The sequence below is a fragment of the Panthera pardus genome, unplaced genomic scaffold (assembly GCF_024362965.1).
Source record: "Panthera pardus isolate Hobbes unplaced genomic scaffold, ASM2436296v1 HiC_scaffold_24, whole genome shotgun sequence".
NCBI lineage: Eukaryota > Metazoa > Chordata > Mammalia > Carnivora > Felidae > Panthera > Panthera pardus.
In genome coordinates, this window is record NW_026526810.1 from 116,841,080 (window position 1) to 116,864,198 (window position 23,119).

The 23,119-nt window shown below is 38.3% G+C and overlaps 1 long non-coding RNA gene across 2 annotated transcripts in view; it reads left to right on the forward strand.

Annotated features, from left to right (window-relative positions):
• LOC109274401 (uncharacterized) overlaps window positions 1-23,119 on the forward strand; it is a 32,869-nt gene that overhangs the window by 4,512 nt on the left and 5,238 nt on the right. The window contains exons 2-3 of one of the 2 annotated variants that reach the window (XR_008417281.1): window positions 5,656-5,858; window positions 18,738-18,828. This is a non-coding gene — a long non-coding RNA (uncharacterized LOC109274401). The remainder of the gene's footprint in view (window positions 1-5,655; window positions 5,859-18,737; window positions 18,829-23,119) is intronic. The other variant, XR_008417282.1, reaches the window with a different exon arrangement.

The window sequence follows — 23,119 nt, forward strand, 5'->3', positions numbered from 1 at the left end:
CCTGCTGAATAGATAAATGTCAACTTTCCCTACAGTGTTTTTTCCAGTGAAATTCAATTAGTAATGAGATTTAACATTTTCAACAATAAATTTATAACATGCTAAGTTTAATCTTTTGAAATCTTGCAACAGACTACTGCACCCCTTCTTCCCAATTTCTCAGGGATGGAGATGTACTGAATGTCCTCTCAGAATTCTCAAATGTTGAGTTATTTTTGATTCAGAACATTTCCACTGGTTGTCCTTGAGTAGACATGCCATATTATCACATTACCTTTGGAATCCCTTTAAACTGTGACCCACATTCTCAGTAAGGCAACTAGATATGAACACCTTCTTTTCCACTGACTCTTTTTAAAATGACATCTCCCTTGAGTAACTGGTCACCTTGCAAGGTCTCAATTCATTGAGCTGAGTACATGTGATACATATTCCTATGAACTGTAGGGACTTTTGTTTGTTTTGCCTAACTTGGAAGTAACAAGAACTTTAATATCGCCCCACATATTTGAGTTGTAAAGTTCACAATATTGTCCCAGACAATTTTATTCCTCAGTGTTTCTTGTACTTTCTTTACACCTTATACACCAATTACACATGCGTGTGTGTGTTCATATATCCACAGTTAAAGACTTAAGTTCTAGGTTAAGTCCCACTTAAATGATTCACAACTCAGCCTTGTGATAAAAGAAAGTTTTCATTGAGCTCTTAACATTTATTATTGTTCTCTGTAGATGCAGATCGGAGTATGCAATCTTTCACAATAATCTTTTACACACGGTCTGTTGGAAACAATCCTGTGAAGTCATTGTCTCCTTGTCTTCACCTTCCCTCTCCGAGTGCCCAGACCAGTCTTTAGAAGTGTGTTTAGCTAACACAAACTTCTGTCTACTCCCCAGATATCTTCATTTTAATCAAGAATGAATCTTAATGAATTTCTAAATGGCAGGTTTCCAGATACCCATGAATGGGGTAGGGGAAATTGTGGTGGAAACATTGCCAGTGCTTTGAAAGGAAGATAGCAAAAAGAAAAGTGGCAAAATGCATAGTTTTCAATTTTAACAAGCAAAATTGTACCAAATAAAATTGTATTTCCATACATTATTTCTAATATTTACCCTGCCAAGTGGGTACTATTATTATTAACCCCTGGTTTACAAATAAGGAAGCTGAAGCTCCTAGTGTTTCATGATTTGCCCAGGGTTGGATAGCAGTGAAGTGGCCAAGCCAGAACTCAAACCAGGTCTATGGATGCCAAGCCCACCTACCTGTGCCTTCACATTTTACTAGACTTTGTTAGAGGCTTGAGTGGAGGGTGAGAGCTCAAAATCTCCAAGTATCAGCTTCAAGTAATTTAATTTGTACAGGAAATGATGTTCAGACCAGAAGATACCTATGGAGCGTCTAAAAATGCTCCTCCTTCCATCTTTTTAAACCCAAGGAAGATACAAAACAGAGAAAACATGGGCTTAAAGTCAGAAAGCACTGACTCAAATTCTGTTTCAGGTAGTTATTATACTGGCTCTTACATTATAATGGCTTGGGTAAAATTAGTTGTTTGGAGCCAGGTTCTTCCATATAAGCAATGAATGTAATAATATCTACCCCATCAATCTACTGTGAGGATTAAGTGAAAATAAACCACATGCAAGTTTCAAGGTGAGTGCCTCACTCCTAGTATGAATTCAATAAATGGTCCTTCCGAAGAACCATTCTTTTACCCTTCCTTGCATGGAAGGAATGGTCCTGCTTTCATCCATTGTCATAGTTTATTTACAATCTTTAGCTCCAAAAGAAGATATTTTTCAAGTCTATAACAACATATTCTGTTTTTTTATGCTTATTTATTTCTGAAAGAGAGAGAGACACACACACACACACACAGAGTGTGAGCAGGGGAGGGGCAGAGAAAGAGGGAGACACAGAATCCGAAGCAGGCTCCAGGCTCTGGGCTGTCAGCACAGAACCCGAAATGAGGCTTGAACCCATGAACCATGAGATCATGATCTGAGCCGAAGTTGGATGCTTAACCAACTGAGCCATCCAGGTGCCCCACAATATTATCTTAATGATCACTGGACAGCAGTTGTACCACCATGGCTAAGAGCATAAATTCTAATTCTAAATCCTAACTGCTGGTTTAAATCCTGGTTCTACTCTTGAAAAGTTGTATAATGGTAGCACATTTGCTCAATGCTTCTGGGCCTCATTTTTCCTATCTGTAAAACAGGGATAATAATAGCACCTACCTGGTGAAGTTTTATAAGTTAAATTCATTAATACAAGTCAAGTGCTCAGTACAGTGACTGGCAATTAGCAAGTGCTTTATAAATGCTAGCTATTATTATTAACCAAGCAAATAATAGAGCTAGAACACTCATTCTCAACCAAGGGCGATTTGGCTCCCCAGGTGACATTTGACAATATCTGGAGATATTTTTGATAGGTACAACTCAGTGATGGGATGACATCTAGAGGGTAAAGGCCAGGGATGCTATTAAGCATTCTAAAATACATAAGACACCCCTGCAACAAAGAAATAACAGTCCAAAAATCAATAGTACCAAAGTTTAGAAATACTGAGTTGAGAAAAACCATTCCTGGCCAACAGAGATCCTGAGATATTTTCCCAGGGGACATAAGTCACTAATCAAATATTGCTGGAAAATCAAATAGGCATACAAAAACCACATCCTTTTCAATGTCAAGTAAGCTAATATTGGAAAAAGTCAAATGGTTATTGGCTCTATGGGACTATAACACTTCAGTATGTCTTAGAGTTATGTTAAAATACTCTTTCAAAAGAGTAATATTTATTTCTTATTAGAATCATTACTCTAAAATTCATTGAATGAAAATTCAGAAAGTGCATAACCAAGGATGCACAAGGGCTTTAGAGACTGCAGGTCCCATAAAAATTAATGCTCACAAACTTAGCGGGATTCCTTCCCCCACAGGACCCAGCAAGAGATCATGGTCTGTTTATAGTGGATACCGGGTAGCAAAGAAAGTGGGCATGAATTTTTACGCTCCTTTGTATCTTCACCTTCCTCAACCTTAATTACTTTGTGGGCAATGGGGTTATTTAAAGAAAGATAAATATGAAACTCTCAAAGTATCTCTTTCCTCACAGTCCTAGTGTCTCAGTGAATTTAGTAGGATCTCCAGTTTGGGAGGACTCCTTATCAATCCTCGCCGTGACTTTCTCTGTATGTCTTCTAGCTTGAGTTGAAGAGGGCATGTTGCCAGAACATGCCAGAACTAAGTAGGCCCAGGGGATGGTTTTTCCTCACTAAAGAATAGCCTTCACACTCTGAAGAGGAAAATGGGAAGCTCTCCATAAGGAGAACTGTTGGTCCTGACTTTCATTATTTGGGATTGATGGCTGGTACTCAGAGAACTACAAAGTTACAATGAGGTCTCTTCTTCCTCAATTCTTGGAGGGAGATTCTGCTCAAACACAAAAAGCTCTTCCAATGAACAGAAGATACATGAAGAGGTATGACTCCTTTTTAATGCTTGTAGGTGAGATCCAGCAGAGAGGTTCATATGTGTTTACGATGGACTTGGTATTGACTGCCATATAAAGGGAGGACTCTGTATCATTCTGATTTTTTTAAGGACTTAAATATAATTTATTGTCAAGTTAATAACATATAGTACATACAGTGTGCTTTTGGCTTCGGGAGTAGATTCCCATGATTCATCACCTAAATACAACACCCAGTGCTCATCCCAACAAGTGCCCTCCTCAATGCCCATCACCCATTTTCCCTTCCCTCCAACCCCCCAACACTAATATGTACATTAGTGCACAAATGTATCAGGTCTGAACCCCCAGAACCTATAAATGTTACCTTATTTGTAAAAAAGCATTTTGCAGATGTGACTAAATTAAGAATCTTGAGATGGAGAAGATTATTTTGGATTATCTGGCTGGGCCTTAAATGTAATCATGAATATCCTTATCAGAGGGAGGCAAAGGAAGACTTGACACACACAGAAGAGAAGAAGGCCGTGTGACCAGGGAGGCAGAGACTGGAGGGAAGCAGCCACCAGACATTGGAAGGGTCAAGGAAAGGATTCTCCCCTAGGGCCTCTGAAATAGGTGGAGCTCTGCCAACACCTTGATTTCTGTCCAGGGAAAATAATTTCGGACTTTTGGCCTCCAGAACTATGAGAGAATACGTTTCCAGTGTTTTAGGGTTGTGGTAATTTGTTTCGGCAGCCACACAAAACTAATACAGTGGTCATGACTGTGGATTCTCTTCTCACAGACCTCCATCAGTCTAACCTAGGTGGGAAAAAGGAAGTGGGGAAGAGGAAGAAGAATGAGAAAACAGAAGGCAAATAAGAGATAAAAGATCCCCAAATCCTAAACATCCTAAAATGTACAACTCCCTGCAACAAAGAATTATATTTTTATACCCCCTCCAACACTTTGTACAGGGCTGATTTGTAAGAGTCCTGTGGTGACTGGCTACCTACTATTCTGTTCAGTAATACAGATGGTCTCATCTCCTTTATCTCTACCTCTTATCATATTGTACAATGATGACTGATACTGAGAATTGTGTCCCTGAGGCATGCTAGGTCTAAATCATAAAAAAAAAACAAAACAAAAAACAAAAAACAAAACAAAATTCATTGTCTTGCTGGTTAAAAAAGTCTACTCATGCATTTTAGAAAGATTTCTAACTGGAAGAGTTGAGGCCAGAAAGCATTTCTCATTCCACCTAATTTAACTCCAAAATGCAATTAACAGCAACTCCTCAAGTCCCAAATACTCACAGCATCTGAAAATTTATGTATTACCAGAAGAGTCACAGGTTTATCCTAAAATATACCTGAGAGTACCAGCTTTCTCGCATTTATTTCCCAATGTATGCCAACTCTTAGTATAAAAGTAAGCTTTTTTTTTTATAATTGCTTATATGTCCTGGCTTTAAATTTCCCAAAGGAAAGTCTGCATTTTGGGGACTGTTTATAATTTTCATATTGCTCATTTGCATCCAGCATAACTGAAATTTAAGTTCAGTTCAGCAAATCATCCCTCAGCAAGTGATAAGATAACTAGCCAAGTGCAAGCCATTATGTGCGCACATGGCTAAAGAATCTCATCAATGACCTACGACTATTTGTGAGTGTCCCTCATGATTGCACATTTTAATGTGCATTATATTTTGTTTTTTAAATTATTTATTTATTTATTTATTTATTTGTTTTTTAACGTTTATTGATTTTTGAGACAGAGAGAGACAGAGCATGAATGGGGGAGGGTCAGAGAGAGGGAGACACAGAATCTGAAACAGGCCCCAGGCTCTGAGCTGTCAGCACAGAGCCCGACACGGGGCTCGAACTCACGGACTGCGAGATCATGACCTGAGCCGAAGTCGGACGCTTAACCGACCGAGCCACCCAGGCGCACCTATATTTTGTTTTTTAACCTTAAAAAGACGTAAGGCACATTGAGGCATTCCCATCATGTAAAAGTAGTTTATAAAAAACACATTCCACAAGACCCACACTCAGAAAATGGAAATAAATTAAGCAAGTGAACAAATTAACATACCTCCAAAACAGAAAACCAAGACTTAAAATATTGTACACCTTAGTGAAATAACAGCTGCTCTTATTAAAAACCATATATTCCAGGCAGAAGCCAAGATGGCAGAACAGCATGGAAGCTTTTTGTGTGTCTTGCGTCCATGAAATACAGCCAGACCAACACTAAACCATCCTACACACCTAGAAAACCGACTGGAAGATTAACACAACAATCTGCACAACCTGAACCACAGAATTCAGCAGGTACGCGACACGGAGAGCTGAACTTGGGGAGCAAGAAGCCTCGAAAGGTAGGGAGCCACTACTGCAGGTGGAGAGAGGACGGAGACTGGGAAGGGGGGGGAGAATACAGGAAAAGCACCCCTCCCCAAAAGCAGCTGGAGAGAAAGTGGAAAATTGGAAACGGCCGCAGGGACTAAACTAAAAAGGGAGAAAGGAGAGAGGAGAGGGTTTAAATTCCATTAAGACTGTAAACAAGGGGAGCGCAAAGGCTGCAACTCCTCAGCTCCATACCTGCCGGTGCTCTGGTGGGAAGGGCGAATCCCCAGGAACAGAGTGGGGTCCGGGAGGTTCTCGGGCCACACGGGGAAAAATGGTCCCACTGCTGGAAGGACACTTGGTAGAGACTGTTGAAGCCACCTGGTCCCAGCAGACCCCGGAAGGCAACCACTTTCGCTGGTGCTGGGGCAAGGTTGTTGAGGGTGAAGCCTGGTGCCAGATGTGTGTTGCGATTTTCCATGGTCCCTGAAACGCTGAAGCTACACTGTCTCGCGATTTTTTTGGGGGGGGGGGGGGGGGCGGGCTGGCACCTGGCCAGCCTCGGCGCACTGGCAACAGCAGGGTCCAGCAGGCGTTCCTGGGTGCAGCCGACTTTCAGCCATTGCTTGGTGAGACCCTCCCGCACAGGGGTGGAGCGGGTCAAAGCCACAGTCCTTCGGAAGTAAGGGGCCGGGGAAAACAGCCGCATCTGAAACAAAACTGGGGAGAGAGGTACCGCCTGGGGCCTGGTCACGGAGAGTGGAAAAGCGGGGAGTGGACGACAGCTGAAGACGAAGGACCGGTGCGCAATTGCTGATCCGGGAGAACAGACTGCGTGGCTGGGGGGCGCCATTTTTCACCGTTCCCGCGCATGCGCATGCGCACCAAGGAGCACTTGCCACCATCCACCTCAGTAGGCTAGCAGCTCCATCTAGTGGAGAGCGGAGCTATTACACCAAGCCCCGCCCAGCTGTGCCATCTTCCCTCTTCAAGAACACAAGCCTCACCTGCGGCTTAATTTATGGACTACAAAGAGCTACATGGACTGACCTCTAGGGGAAAACGAAGCAATTTCAGTCCTACTTCAATCTGTTAGCAGGTTCATCTATTCAATTTTTTTTTTCTCTTTTTCCTTTTTATCTTTTATAATTCTTTTCCTTTTCTTGAATACAGAAAGAGAAAAAACTCATTTTTATTTTCAACTTTTATTGAAAATATCTGTCTTTAATTTTTATTACTATATTTTTTACTTTTGTGGAAATTTTTTCAAATTCTACTTTACGTCTATCATTTTATTTTAGTCTACTTCAGTGTACTCACCTTTTCAAATTTTCAAACAATTTCCTTTATTTTCTTTCTTTTCTTTTTTTCTCTTTTTCATTTTTTTCTTTTTCTTGAATGCAGAGAGAGAAAAACTTCATTTTTACTTTCAATTTCTTTTAAAAATATTTTATTTAATTTTTATTACTATATTTTTTGTTTTTATGTAAATTTTTTCAAATTCTATCTTACCCCCATCATTTTATTTCAGTCTATGACAATGTATTCACTTTTTCAAATGATTTCTTTTTTTGTCTTTTCTTTTTTGTTTTTTTATCTTTTTTCTCTTTTTCATTTCTTTATTCTTAAATACACAAAATGAAAAAATTCATATTTTTTCTTTTTAATTTTATTAAAAATATTTTCTATAATTTTTTCTACTATATTCTCTACTTTTGTGTATTTTAGTCTACTTTAGTGTATTCATTTTTTCAAATTCTCAAATGATTTCATTTTTTTTCCTCTCCCCCACCCTTTTGTTTTTGTTTTTATTTCTCTAATTTGTCAAACCACTTTCTACGCCCATACCAAAACACACCTAGGATCTAGCATCATCTATTCGATTTTGGTGTGTGTGTGTGTGTTTAATTTTTAATTTTAATATTTCTTTTAATTTTATTTTTTTAATTTCAATTTTTATACCTCATTAATTCTTTTTCTCTCTTCAAAATGACAAAACGAAGGAATTCACCCCAAAGGAAAGAGCACAAAGAAATGACAGCCAAGGATTTAACCAACACAGACACAAGCAAGATGTCAGAGCCAGAATTTAGAATCACGATAATAAGAATACTAGCTGGAGTCAAAAATAGATTAGAATCTCTTTCTGCAGAGATAAAAGAAGTAAAAAATAGCCATAATGAAATTAAAAATGCTATAACTGAGCTGCAATCACGGATGGATGCAGCGGTGGCAAGGATGGACGAGGCAGAACAGAGTCAGCGATATACAGGACAAACTTATAGAGACTAACGAAGCAGAGAAAAAGAGGGAGATTAAGGCAAAAGAGCACGATTTAAGAATTAGAGAAATCAGTGACTCATTAAAAAGGAACAACATCAGAATCATAGGGGTCCCAGAGGAGGAAGACAGACAAATAGGGGTAGAGGGTTATATGAGCTAATCATAGCAGAAAACTTTCCTAACCTGGGGAAAGACACAGACATCAAAATCCAGGAAGCACAGAGGACTCCCAGTAGATTCAACAAAAACCAACCATCAACAAGGCATATCATAGTGAAATTCACACAATACTCAGGCAAGGAGAGAATCATGAAAGCAACAAGGGGAAAAAAAAGTCCTTAACCTACAAGGGAAGACAGATCAGGTTTGCAGCAGACCTATCCACATAAACTTGGCAGGCCAGAAAGGAGTGGCAGGATATATTCAGTGTGCTGAATTAGAAAAATATGCAGCCAAGAATTCTTTATCCAGCGAGGCTGTCATTCAAAATAGAAGGAGAGATAAAAAGTTTCCCAGACAAACAAAGGAGTTTGTTTAAAGGAGTTTGTGACCATTAAACCAGCCCTGCAAGAAATTTTAAGGGGGACTCTCTGAAGGGAGAAAAGATGAAAAAAAATATATATATGTAAATAAATAAATACCAAAAGCAACAAAAGATTAGAGAGGACCAGAGAACACCACCAGAAACTCCAACTCTACAAGCATCATAATGGCAATAAATTCATATCTTTCAATACTCACTCTAAATGTCAATGGACTCAATGCTCCAATCAAAGGACATAGGGTAACAGAATGGATAAGAAAACAAGACTCATCTATATGCTGTTTAAAAGAGACCAACTTTAGACCTAAAGACACCTACAGATTGAAAATAAGGGGATGGAGAACCATCTATCATGCTAACGGTCAACAAAAGAAAGCCAAAGTAGCCATACTTATATCAGACAATCTAGACTTTAAAATAAAGACTGTATCAAGAGATGCAGAAGGGCATTATATCTTAATTAAGGGGTCTATAGACCAAGAAGACCTAACAATTATAAACATTTATGAGCCAAATGTGTGAGAACCCAAATATATAAATCAATTAATCACAAATATAAAGAGACTCATCGATAGTAATACCATAATAGTAGGAGACTTCAACATTCCACTCACAGCAATGGACAGATCACCGAATCAAAAAATCAACAAGGAAACAATGGCTTTGAATGACACATTGGACCAGATGGACTTAACAGATATATTCAGAACATTTCATCCTAAAGCAGCAGAATACACATTCGTCTCCAGTGCACATGGAACATTCTCCAGAATAGACCATATACTGGGACACAAATCAGCCCCAAGTAAGTACAAAAAGATCGAGATCATACTGTGCATATTTTCAGACCACAATGCTATGAAACTCGAAATCAACCACAAGAAAAAATTTGGAAAGGTAACAAATACTTGGAGACTAAAGAACATCCTACTAGAGAATGAATGAGCTAACCAAGCAGTTAAAGAAGAAATCAAAAATTATATGGAAGTCAATCAAAATGATAGCACCACAACCCAAAAACCTCTGGGACACAGCAAAGGCGGTCATAAGAGGAAAGTATATAGCAATCCAGGCCTTCCTAAAGAAGGAAGAAAGGTCTCAGATACACAATCTAACCTTACACATAAAAGAGCTGGAAAAAGAACAGCAAATAAAACCCCAAACCAGCAGAAGACAGGAAATAATAAAGATTAGAGAAGAATTAATGCTATCAAAACCAAAAAAGCAGTAGAACAGATCAATGAAACCAGAAGCTGGTTCTTTGAAAGAATTAACAAAATTGATAAATCATTAGCCAGTTTGATCAAGAAGAAAATGGAAAGGACCCAAATAAGTAAAAATCAAGAATGAAAGAGGAGAAATCACAACCAATACAACAGAAATAAAAACAATAATAAGATAATATTATGAGCAATTATATGCCAATAAAATAGGCAATCTGGAAGAAATGGACAAATTCCTAAACAGATATACACCACCAAAACTGAAACAGGAAGAAATAGAAAATTTGAACAGACCCATAACCAGTAAGGAATCGAATTAGTAATCAAAAATCTGCCAAAAAACAAGAGTCCAGGGCCAGATGGCTTTCCAGGGGAATTCTACCAAACATTTAAGGAAGAGTTAAAGCGTATTCTCTCTAAACTGTTCCAAAAAATAGAAATGGAAGGAAAACTTCCAAACTGTTTCTATGAAGCCAGTATTACCCGATTCCAAAACCACACAGAGACCCCACTAAAAAGGAGAACTATAGACCAATTTCCCTGATGAACATGGATGCAAAAACCCTCAACAAGATATTAGCCAACCGGCTCCAACAATACATTAAGAAATTATTCATCACGACCAAGTGGGATTTATACCTGGGATGCAGGGCTGGTTCAATATCCCCAAAACAATCAGCGTGATTCATCACATCAATAAAAGAAAGGACAAGAACCATATGATCCTCTCAATAGATACAGAGAAAGCATTTGACAAAATACAGCATCCTTTCTTGATACAAGCCCTCAAGAAAGTAGGGATAGAAGGAGCATACCCCGAGATGATAAAAGCCATATACAAGCGACCCAATGCTAATATCCTCAATGGGGAAAAACTGAGAGCTTTCCCCCTAAGGTCAGGAACAAGACAGGGATGTCTAGTCTCGCCGCTGTTATTCAACATAGTATTAGAAATCTTAGCCTTTGCAATCAGACAACACAAAGAAATAAAGGCATCCAAATCAGCCAGGATAAGGTCAAACTTTCACTCTTAGCAGATGACATTATACTCTATATGGAAAACCTAAAAGATTCCACCAAAAAACTGCTAGAACTGATTCATGAATTCAGTAAAGTAGCAGGATATAAAATCAATGCACAGAAATCGGTTGCATTCCTATACATCAACAATGAAGCGACAGAAAAACAAATCAAGGAATTGATCCCATTTACAGTTGCACCAAAAACCATAAAATAGCTTGGAATAAATCTAACCAAAGAGGTGAAAAATCTATACACTGAAAACTATAGAAAGCCTATAAAGAAATTGAAGAAGGCACAAAGAAATGGAAAAAGATTCCATGCTCTTGGATAGGAAGAACAAATATTGTTAAAATGTCGATACTACCCAAAGCAATCTATATATTCAACACGATCCCTATCAAAGGAACACCAGCAGTCTTCACAGAGCTAGAACAAATAATCCTAAAATCTGTATGGAACCAGAAAAGACCCTGAATAGCCAAGGCAATCTAGAAAAAGAAAACCAAAGCAGGAGGCATCACAATCCCAGACTTCAAGCTATACTACACAGCTGTCATCATCAAGACAGTATGGTACTGGCACAAGAACAGACCCTCAGATCAATGGAACAGAATAGAGAACCCAGAAATGGACACACAAAAGCATGGCCAACTAATCCTTGACAAAGCAGGAAAGAATATCCAATGGAATAAAGACAGTCTCTTCAGCAAATGGTGCTGGGAAAACTGGACAGCGACATGCAGAAGAATGAACCTGGACCACTTTCTGACACTATACACAAACAGAAACCCAAAATTGGTGAAAGACCTCAATGTAAGACAGGAAGCCATCAAAATCCTCGAGGAGAAAGCAGGCAAAAACCTCTTTGATCTTGGCCGCAGCAACTTCTTACTCAACACGTCTCCGGAGGCAAGAGAAACAAAAGCAAAAATGAACTACTGGGACCTCATCAAAATAAAAAGCTTCTGCACAGTGAAGAAAACAATCAGCAAAACTAAAAGGCAACTGATGGAATGGGAGAACATATTTGCAAATGACTTATCAGATAAAGGGTTAGTATCCAAAATCTACAAAGAACTTATCACATTCAAGACCCAAAAAACAAATAATCCAGTGAAGAAATGAGCAAAAGACATGAATAGACACTTCTCCAAAGAAGACATCCAGAGGGCCAACTGACACATGAAAAAATGCTCAACATCACTCATCATCAGAGAAATACAAATCAAAACCACAATGAGATACACCTTACACCTGTCAAAATGGCTAACATTAACAACTCAGGCAACAACAGATGTTGACGGGGATATGGAGAAAGAGGATGTCTTTTGCATTGTTGGTGGGAATGCAAGTTGGTGCAGCCACTCTGGAAAACAGTATGAAGGTTCCTCAAAAAACTAAAAATAGAACTACCTACGACCCACCAATTGCACTACTAGGCATTTATCCAAGAGATACAGGTATGCTGTTTCGAAGGGACACATGCACCCCCATGTTTATAGCAGTATTATCAACAATAGCCAAAGTATGGAAACAGCCCAAATGTCCATCGATAGATGAATGGATAAATAAGATGTGGCACACACACATACAATGGAGTATTACTCGGCAATCAAAAAGAATGAAAAAGAATGAAATCTTGCCATTTGCAACTACATGGATAGAACTGGAGGGTATTATGCTAAGAGAAAGTAGTCAGTCAGAGAAAGACAAAAATCATATGACTTCACTCATATGAGGACTTTAAGAGACAAAATAGATGAACATAAGGGAAGGGAAACAAAAATAATATAAAAACAGGGAGAGGGACAAAACAAAAGAGACTCATAAATATGGAGAACAAACTGAGGATTGCTGGAGGAGTTGTGGGAGGGGGGATGGGCTAAATGGGTAAGGGGCATTAAGGAATCTACTTCTGAAATCATTGCTTCACTGTATACTAATTTGGATGTAAATTTTAAAAAATAAAAAATAAAGTTAAATTACAAAGTTAAAAAAAACTTAAAAAAAAACCCATATATTCCATTAGTACAGTATTTTGTAGTTTATTGCCTTTCCCACCTTGGAAAAATTATGTTACAGTTATATGGCCCATATTAACATTTTTTTGGCCTTTTATAAGTAACAGCTTTGAACCTGGACATTCAGCTATCCATTAAGTCAGTTGCTTGAGAAAAGCTTTCATTTTTTTTCTCACTCTTTAGAATGCATCAAAAGAATGATTCAGGGAAACCATAAAAGGATTAATTCAAAATGATGAAATTATAAATTGTAAATGCACCGCTACACACACACACACACACACACACACACACACACACACACTGTGTTATCCACAGTGTCGAAAGCATGATGCAGTCACATCACCCATATGTACTGCAGATTTCTATGTCGATGTCATTAATTAGTCCAGAATAATGACTGAGCTCGAAAGTCCCACACACCATGAAAAGTTTGAAGGTTTTTATGTAGAGAAAAGGGTATTTGAGGAGGCTGATATTACCAGGCTTCTTTTTTCCACTTTCCAGAGAATCCTACAGGTTGTAGTCCATTTTCCTGTTTGTTAATGATCAAATGCCTTGTATTCTACTAGCACTTTCTGAAACTCTTAAACTTCACTGTCTTCCTGAGAGAACTCTGCCCTGAGGGAAGAAATAGTTTTCTTCACCCAGGGCCTTTTTCCTTGTATTAATATTAATATCCCATGAGAATATTAGCTCTGGAGGAAAGAATTTGGTGGCAAAATTCCATATTTACTCATGAAATCCACCCCCAACTTGCACTCACACATTTTAATAGGACAGTCAAAGGAAAAGCTCCCATTCCTACTGCCCTTTCTTCACGCTTCCCGTCACCTCCTTCTGACACCCACTCTGGGTTTCTTTTCTGTTGGTTTTTGTTTGTTTTTTCTGCTGAACCAAAAGCCACTTTTACTAGCAGAGGCTCTTCTTTAGAGTATATTTTGTATTTATGAGGGCAGAAAAGTATTTAAGTTAAAAAAAAAAAAAGACTTCCTTGGCCTTGGCCTTGGCTAGAGTGTGGAGACAGAAAATGGTGTGTGTCCAGCCCTCTAGGCTCTAACCCCACCTGGCTGCTTTCTCCCCTACCTGGCCCTGCGTCGTGGGTTGCAGGAAGTATATATCAAAGCCTCATGTACCATCCAATCTCAGCCAGATTTCAGCAATGTAGTGGGGTTGACAACAGTTGTCTCTCCTTCCTCTCCTAGAAATGCTGTTTAGACTTGCTGAAAGAAAAGAAACTCCTTGGTGCTACTGAATCTTTAAAATGATTTTTACAGGGCTATTTGCATATATGGCCAAGTGACAAGGAACATGAACTCAGGGAGCTACTCTCTGCATTCAAATGTAGGCTCCATACTTGATCTTGAATAAGTTACTCAATCTCTTTGTGCCTCAATTTCCTCACTTGAGATATAGTTTTGAATGAAAATGATAATATCAACCTCATAATGTGAGGATTAAAGAAATTAAAATATGCAAAGTGCTTCAGAATGGTGTTGGCACTTGGTACACAGTATGCATTAGGGTTATAATATTTAAATCTTAGGGGTGCCTGGGTGGCTCAGTTGGTTAAGCGTCCAACTTCGGTGAAGGTCATTATCTTGAGGTTCATGGGTTTGAGCCCCGTGTCAGGCTCTGTGCTGACAGCTTGGAGCCTACAGCCTGCTTTGGATTCTGTCTCTCCCTCTCTTTCTGCCCCTCCCCTGCCCATGCTCGCTCTCTCTCTCTCTCTCTCTCTCTCTCAGAATAAACATTAAAGATTTTTTTTTAAAGTATCTAAATCTCTTTCTCAGACACACATGAAAATTTGAAGACATGTCTGTAGAAATCTAGTGTGTGTGTGTGTGTGTGTGTGTGTGTGTGTCTGTATATAGAGTTGACCTTTGAACAACATGGGGGTTAGGAACCCTGACCTCTCACTCAGTCAAAAATCTGCATGTAACTATTGACTTCCCTAGAACTTTACTAATAGCCTACTATTGGCTGTAACCTGATAACATGAGCAGTCAATTAATACATATATTGTATGTTATATGATTCACATACTGTATTCTTAGAATAAGGTAAGCTAGAGAGAAGAAAATGTTATTAAGGAAATCATAAGAGAAAATACATTTATAGTACTGTACTGTATTTATTTTAAAAATCCAAGTGTAAGTAGATCTGTGTTCAAAGCTGTGTTGTTCAAGGACCTACTGTGTGTATGTATGTGTGTATATAATATATATATATAATAAATACATAATATATGTAAATATACATTTATAAACTTATAATATAGATTTATATATAAATGAAATCAGCACTCAGTTAATATTTGGTGAATTAATACCATCTAACAGAGTAAGCATATTATCTAGAATGTAATTAGCTTTATCATTGATTGTTCTATATTTTGGGTGATACATTGCTGTTAATAAATGGAGACAAGAGTCTCAGGTTCAGTGTAGACTTGTATGGATGACATGGCTCAGACCTAGATAGTAAATAAGAAACATTTATGGAGAACCACTATGTGCCATGTTCTGAGCTTGGCATTTTTCATGTGCCATTACTTATAAGTCTCTTTACAGCTCTTTTAAATTAAATACAGTAAGTTCTATTGTGCAGATGAGATAAATGAGCTCAGAAATGCTAATTACCCAAATCACACAGCTAGTAAGTTGGTGGTAAAGGTAGGATTCTAATCCTACACCACTTTTAAGCAAAAAATAAAAATAATAACATGAGGAAAAGAAAAAGATGGGATATGCAAGGAAAGTGATTTTATTTATTGAATAAATCATTGACAAAACAGGTTTATAATTCCAGTATGGTTTGATATGTTTTAGAATCAGCTTTGAGGTAGATATTCAGACTACATACTGTCCACTTTTTAAAGTTTATAAATTTTTTGAGAGAGGGTGCACAAGCAGGGAAGGGAAAGAGAGAGAGGGAGAGAGAAAATCCCAAAGAGGCTCCACACCATCAGCACAGAGCCTGATGTGGGGCTCAAACTCATAATCCACGAAATCATGACCTGAGTGGACATCAAGAGTCGGACACTTAACTGAGTCACCCAGGTGCCCCTCAACTGTCCATTTTTAATCCTGTGAAGAAGGCCATTGTACATGTCAGTAGTAGACTCAAGCATTAGCAGAGATGGAAAGCCACTTAGAAGACCATTTGGTTCAACTTCCTTGGTTAACAGCTAAGATACTTCAGGTGGAGTGACAGGCTCAGTGTCTCACAGGCAATTAGCAGCATAAGCAGCTGGGATTCCTGTGGACCCCACATTTCTCCCCTACAGCATGAAGAATAGCCAACTGGGACACCACAGTTTTAAATCCATCCATTTAGATGCATGTGAATTCTAGTTCATTTTAAATATTCCAATTCCTACTTTAGCATCTGAACCTAAAAAGAATATTAAAGTGATTCTTAAAATTCTTTGGGAAGATACAATAAATAATAATATTCTCTAGTGGAAAACAGAGTTTATCTCTAGGAACTTCTATTTTTAAAACAACCCAAATTCTGGTATTGTTGTATGCTGTCAAAATGAGAACAAAATTTAAATATTGTCTGGGTGGGAAAACAGACTTTTAAAGAGAAAGTGTTGTTTTTCTTCATGCAGAGAGGAATTAAAGGGACCTTTAAACTTTTTGTTGTTGTTAGATTGCATTCCTTCACCAAATACTTAAGAGTATCAAATAACAATAATAGCAGGAATCCTTCTTTCCTTACATATTTTGTGGTACTAATTACAGCACTGAGTTCTTGATAGTCATGGATTAGTGGTGCCTCTTCATACGCTCAGTATATAATATGACTTTATGACAACAGTCACTGATGTTATGTCAGCTACTACTGATGACCAATTGAGGTAGGAGATGGATCTTGACTATTCCAATGTTTGTGTTGTTTCCAACCACGAAAAGCATGGTATGCACTTTTTTTTTCATCTTTTTTTTTTTTTACCATTTATTTATTTTTTGACAGAGAGAGACAGAGCATGAGCAGGGGAGGGGCAGAGAGAGAGGGAGACACAGAATCCAAAGCAGACTCCAGGCTCCGAGCTGTCAGCACAGAGCCCGACTCGGGGCTCAAACTTACAAACCTTGAGATCATGACCTGAGCCGAAGTCGGATGCTTAACCGACTGAGCCACCCAGGTGCCCCGGTATGCACTTTCTTAGTTGTATCATCAGTAATGCGAAGTCCAAAGGCTTACAGCTTCTTTCACAGTGAACACCAGAAGTTCATCGTTAATAACACTCTCTATTATCAGACTGCCAAGTGTGAGGCAGCATGATGGACCTATACTAAAAAAAAAAACTGGACCATCTAGCTATAGCATAGGACAAAGCCATATCATGGACCCTGGGAAGTCTTGTTAATGTGAGTTATAGAAGACAGTTATAATGTGAAAAGCACATTACCCGCTGCCTCAGAAACATTGCGTTATTACAAACATCACAAAACAGCCGAAGATACCAGACCTGGGGAATCGCAAACTTTTCTACCTAAACTTCCAAATGTGCCAAACATCATTTTGGGAGCAAGGATGGCAATGGCAGTGTGCAAAGGAGGGAAGTACTAAAAGTAAAGACAAAGAAGGATGGAAGTACACAATTCTAAGTGATTTTATAGCAGATACTTAGCCCAAGTCAGCAAATTGCCAACTGACAAGAAATTGGCATACGAACTAAGCAAATTTCTCAAGCCAAATGTCCAGAAATAAAGGAATGCTTTTGGGACCGAATAGGCAACAAAACCACAAGAAGCCACAAGTTGGCTGGATATTGTAAGGCCTAGAAGGCCCAGCAAAAATTTACTTGCTCTAACGTATAGCGGGTGAAGCACAGCTTCCGGAAGATAATATTGAAGTCAACAATGATGGAGCAATTGATGTTAATAAAATACTACGTTGCAAAATCAATTTGGGATTTAAGGGACCAACATTGCAATCTCAGGGATTTTGTTCCATATAAACCATCTGGTGGAAAAGTCCTGGTGAAACACGTGGTGATGACAGGAATCTCTATAAAAATCCACAAATATGATGGCCAACACATACTCAGGCCTCAAAGCACACTTACACAAACACAAGGGAGATGGTGTATGCCATGATAACACAGATATTTTACTGATATCCGGTATGGGAAAATCAGCACATTTCATGTGTAGGAAATTAGTCACTAATATTGGTGACATAGGGATGTTATCTGATCAGTGTGATATCCTTGCCATTCAAAGTACTGAGGCATTGTTTAAACCCTTAGGCAGAAATTCCAAGAATAACACTGTGATTGAATTTTCATGAATACAATCAGGGAAATGGTCTGTTAAGTGCTGAAAGACATTGCAAATTTGGCTATCAAGATGTTAATAAACACCTTTGCTTATTGCAGAGAAAAATGATTGAGAGTGTGGGGTGGTTAGTCAAGTTACTGAATGCATTTTAAACACAATATGTCAGCTCCCTTGCTAGGTAAAACACAGTGCCTTCTTCTCTAGTGAAGCATCTTACATTTAGAAATATAATTATTTTGATAGCATCTATACATACTACCTCAAATAAACATGCTTTCTAGGTACCAATGGTTGATATGACAAATTTTTATATACCTTTCAAAGATATTGATTCTGGATTCACACTGATTTAAAGAATTGGGGAGATGTTCAATCTATGATGTTATCAAAATAACAATTAAAAACTGAATCTTGGTTCCAAATTACACACATTGTTTTGGATATTAGACCTTTGGCTGGTAATTTGAAAAATGCACTGCAAATACTAAAGTGGTGATAACTTACTTTGGTCTGACCTTCCCAGATCCTACCTGGATTCCAAACATTACCTAATGGCTCTTCACCCAAGTTAGGGGTAATGTGGGAATTAGCTGTCATGATGCTACCAGCAAAAGGTAAGTAATTACTCTGTTTGGTAAAAGACAATGTTGCTTTTGTAAAATCGATCAAACATTTGTATAAAGTTGTGTTGAGATCGGTATCAAAATAAGCATAGATTTCACTCATGTAGTTGCTACTCTGATAAGCTTCAGTTACCACATTAGGAAAGCTGGTAAGTTTCAAATGTGTTGATTGCACATGTAGAAGGACCAAACAAGATTCCTTTCACATCCACGCTCTCAACATATAACTCTGGGGTTACAGACCCTGGAAGATAATTAAGTTACTCTCCTTTATATGCCTATGTTGTTTCCAGTTCACTTGTAATCACTCTCTGAGAAGAGAAATAGACACTAAATATTTAAAGGTAATGGAAATTTAGCCAGAACATCTACTTATATGAACACTGCATGGGAAAGTTTTTCTCTAGTTGCTCTGTGGTACCAGTGTCTGTGACTGTACATCTCACTGAGAAATATAGAGTCCCAAAGGGTAAAATTAAGGGTAGAGAACATCTGACCTCAATCACGGGCGTCAGGATAAGAAATGCATAACACATGGTCAGTGATCCCAAGGTTACTGCAGACAGAGGATGGCAGCTGTTCAGTTGGACATCTGGATCTCAGTGGCTCCAGAACTGGATTGTTCTCACATGAGATCTGTCTATGAGAAGCTCAGCCCATCTTCGGTAACGGTTCTGAGAATTTGAATCTAAGCTTTATGTAGTGCCCAACAAATGGTAAATTTTCACATATTCACAAGATCCTTGTTTGTGGAAAGTAAACGTTGCCCAAAAGCAAAATATGAAAACAAGGATCATTTTGATGGTGTATGGCTGTGTCCAAACTGATACTTCACCTTTAGTGTTTACACTCAAAAGAGATCAAGGATAATGTAAGGGTCTTGGCTGTCTTCCTATATTATTCAATGTGATCTAAATACATACAATTTTTCACCTGCTTTCTTAAAAAAGTTCAATTTCATTCCCTTTTCTGAGAAGGGAAACAAATAGCAAAATGTTGATGGGAAATGAAAGTTTAGCATATGCAAGTCTGGATGAGTATGTAAGTTTAGTTGTATCAATTTCAAATGGTGTATTATGTAACTATTATAATTGGTAACTAGGAATTATGAAATATTTGTATATTTAAACATATACACCCAGCTAATCAAATTTATCAGTGAACCAAATAAAGGAATTATATTTAAATTCTTAAAAATTACAAGGTTAAGATTGGCAATACATACAGAAGACTTTTCTGACCAATGAAACAAGATATAATAGGTTCACATTGCATGAATGAATTTAAAAAAATAGATACACATTTGAATTGATGGAAATAATTTCTTGGGTGGAAGGCCACCAATGCAGAGTAACTTATGAATGTTAAATATGTTGTAGGCACAGTCCCTGTTCAACAGTGGAAAGTTTTTCTAAACAGATCACAAAAGGTATAATAAACTGCATTTGTATATTTATGTAAGCTTCTTTTTTTTTAATTATCTATATGATTAGTTGGTAAAAAGTCTAAACCATAAAAGAATTGAAGATATTTTATTATCATTTTCATTGTTTTTTAAAAAGAAAGAGTGTATGTGCACAAGCAGGGGAGGGGCAGAGGGAGGAGAGAGAGAATCTCAAGCAGTATCCACTCCCAGAGTAGAGCCTGACATGGGGCTTGATCCCATGACTGTGAGATCATGACCTGAGCAGAAATCAAGAGCTGGACACTCAACTGACTGAGCCACCCAAGTGCCCCTAATTGATATTTTAAACACAGTTTAAAGGGTTATGCTGTTTGCTTAATTTACTTGATATTGCTATTTATTGTAAGAATTGTACATTTCAGTTGCTGCAATTAGCTGGAGTGGGGGCTTTGCAAAGACTCTGATATGGGGCCTATCCACTGTAGTTGCTCAATAAATAATCACTCTTTCAGAAAAACTTTCCTTAATGTAAGACATACTGTAATATTTAAATCAATTGCTCAGAAATTGAGTTCTTGAGAAGATTTAGTTAACATACTTTACAATTGGGAGAATTCTGTGTAGATTTCAATTTAGTCCATTCCTAAGCAAATGAGAAGGGGAAGCAACTCAATTTCAAACAAATATTTCAAATTATCAGTCATATATAATAGGGGGAGAGGTACAACATGTAAGATAAAAGGCCAAGACAAATTACATATGGCCATTGTTAGTCTTCCAAGGACTGAGAGATGGAATGATACATTAAATCCCACATCTCAGTCGTAGACAGTGAGGCAAAGATGGATGAGACTTAGCAGTGGTCATTACACCAAAATCTTTTTAAAGATGACAATGTCAGAGTCTGGAAATGTTACTCTGAAACACAGTGTGGATGGCTGTGAGATGCTGGTATAGACAAAACAAAACTGCATGTGAAATGGTAACATAGAACCAATGTCCCAAATCCAGTTGCTTCCAAGTAACCTGGGAGGATGGAAAGAAAGGGAGGGAGGATGGGAGGATGGGAGGATCAGAACTCAGCCCTAAAGAAGTTCACACCCTTTTCATAATCTAATACTAGTTCTACTCTTGAAACCAGTGAGAGGAATACACCTATTCCCGACCTGAGAATTTGTAGTTAACCAGCTCTCAGGTGCTGTTGCCACTGCTGGCTTGAGAACCACATTTTGAGAACCAGGGGTTGAAGGAATACTGGACAAAAGGGTACGTATCTTACAGAAAACTATGATTTGTTCTCAATGGAATCTAATCAGTAGGTTTACATGCAGTTAAAATTAAAAAAATGAGCAATGACCACCACTGTTAATTTGCAACAGTCAAACTAACCCCACAAAAGCCTTCTCCAATGGAAAAAATGGGAAAGTCTTTCCACGGTACACATTGGCTTTATTGGCTGTGGTCTTAGTCAAAGCACAGAATGAACCTTGGCCAGCAGCATGAGGTCTCTCAAGCTTGCAGCTGTTGGGAGGAGACTGCTCTGCCAGTGACTCTGGGCAGGAAGTGCCTCGTTAGAACTGATGCATCTATTTTATTCTGCTCAGAAGAAAAAAAAAAGCCAAACTCACTAGGTCTCTCCAAACATCTTTTAAACTGCCCAACCTCCCCAAAGCCACCATATTAGATGGCTTTACTGCCATGGCTGCCTGATTTCTGGTAACTGACAGCTGAGGTTCAGTATGATGGGAAGTTTTCAGAATGCTAAGCCATAAATCAAGCCTGTATCTTCACTCACGGTGGGCTTAACGACAGCATAAATAAAATGAAAATCCCAAATGACAGACAAGCACAGGGCACTCTGACTGAAAAATATCTGAAAGGAGGACACTTTCCATCCAGATCCAAACTGCCAGAAAGCAGTCCACAAAGAACATTAAAGATTAGTGCAACGTGCCTCAGAAAGGGGACTTAATAGGGCACAAGTTCACAGCACTTCTCCACTTTGCACAACGCCGCTTTCCAGGACCCTGCATCAGATAAAGGATGCAGTGCTACCGCAGTTCTTTCTCTCAAGTAAACAGTTTAAAATGTGTGTTGTTGAAGGCAACCCAGCTTCCTCTGTGTTCATATCATTTTACAGAACTCCTGCCATCCTTCATTCCCTTATCCAGCTAAGTGCTCAGCAATAATGGACAAACAAAATCTAAACTAGCATTACCACTACCCTAGGGATAACACTGAATACGAGTTATGCAGTATGATCTGATAATAGCTGGCTTCAAGTGCTGGCAAAAAAAAAAAAAAAAAAAAAAAACACAACCAAAAACCAAAAAAACCAAAACAAAACAAAACACCAAACCCTTATAAAGGGGATATATTAGAAACTTAGATTTTAAATTCTATGTGCAATGTGACACATTTTGGGAATTGCTCTTTCGGCTTTCAGGTAAAAATTAGGTGACATAAATAGGTTCTTCTGATATATGAAGTACATATAAATACTGCTCTGAAAAAAAGCTGTGCACAATCACAAAAGGATGAAGAGGAACCATCTTGTTTTACCAAAAGAAGCATTTTTACCCCTGGTTAACAGACCACCCTACTTCATTAGGAAAAAAATGATCAGTTAATTACTAATCTCACTAACTCTTTATGGTTGCCATTATTCTGATGTCTTGAAATGCAGGCACAGGACCAGCATTACTCCAGTCCACAGGCTGGCCCAAGTAAAGGACATAAAGGTGCTTTCAAAGATTCTTGAGGAAATGACTATGGATTCCAGAGAAAGAAATCAGAGAGAGAGAGAGAGAGAGAGAGAGAGAGAGAGAGAGAGAGAGACAGACAGCCAGACAGCCAGACAGACAATTGGAGGAAATA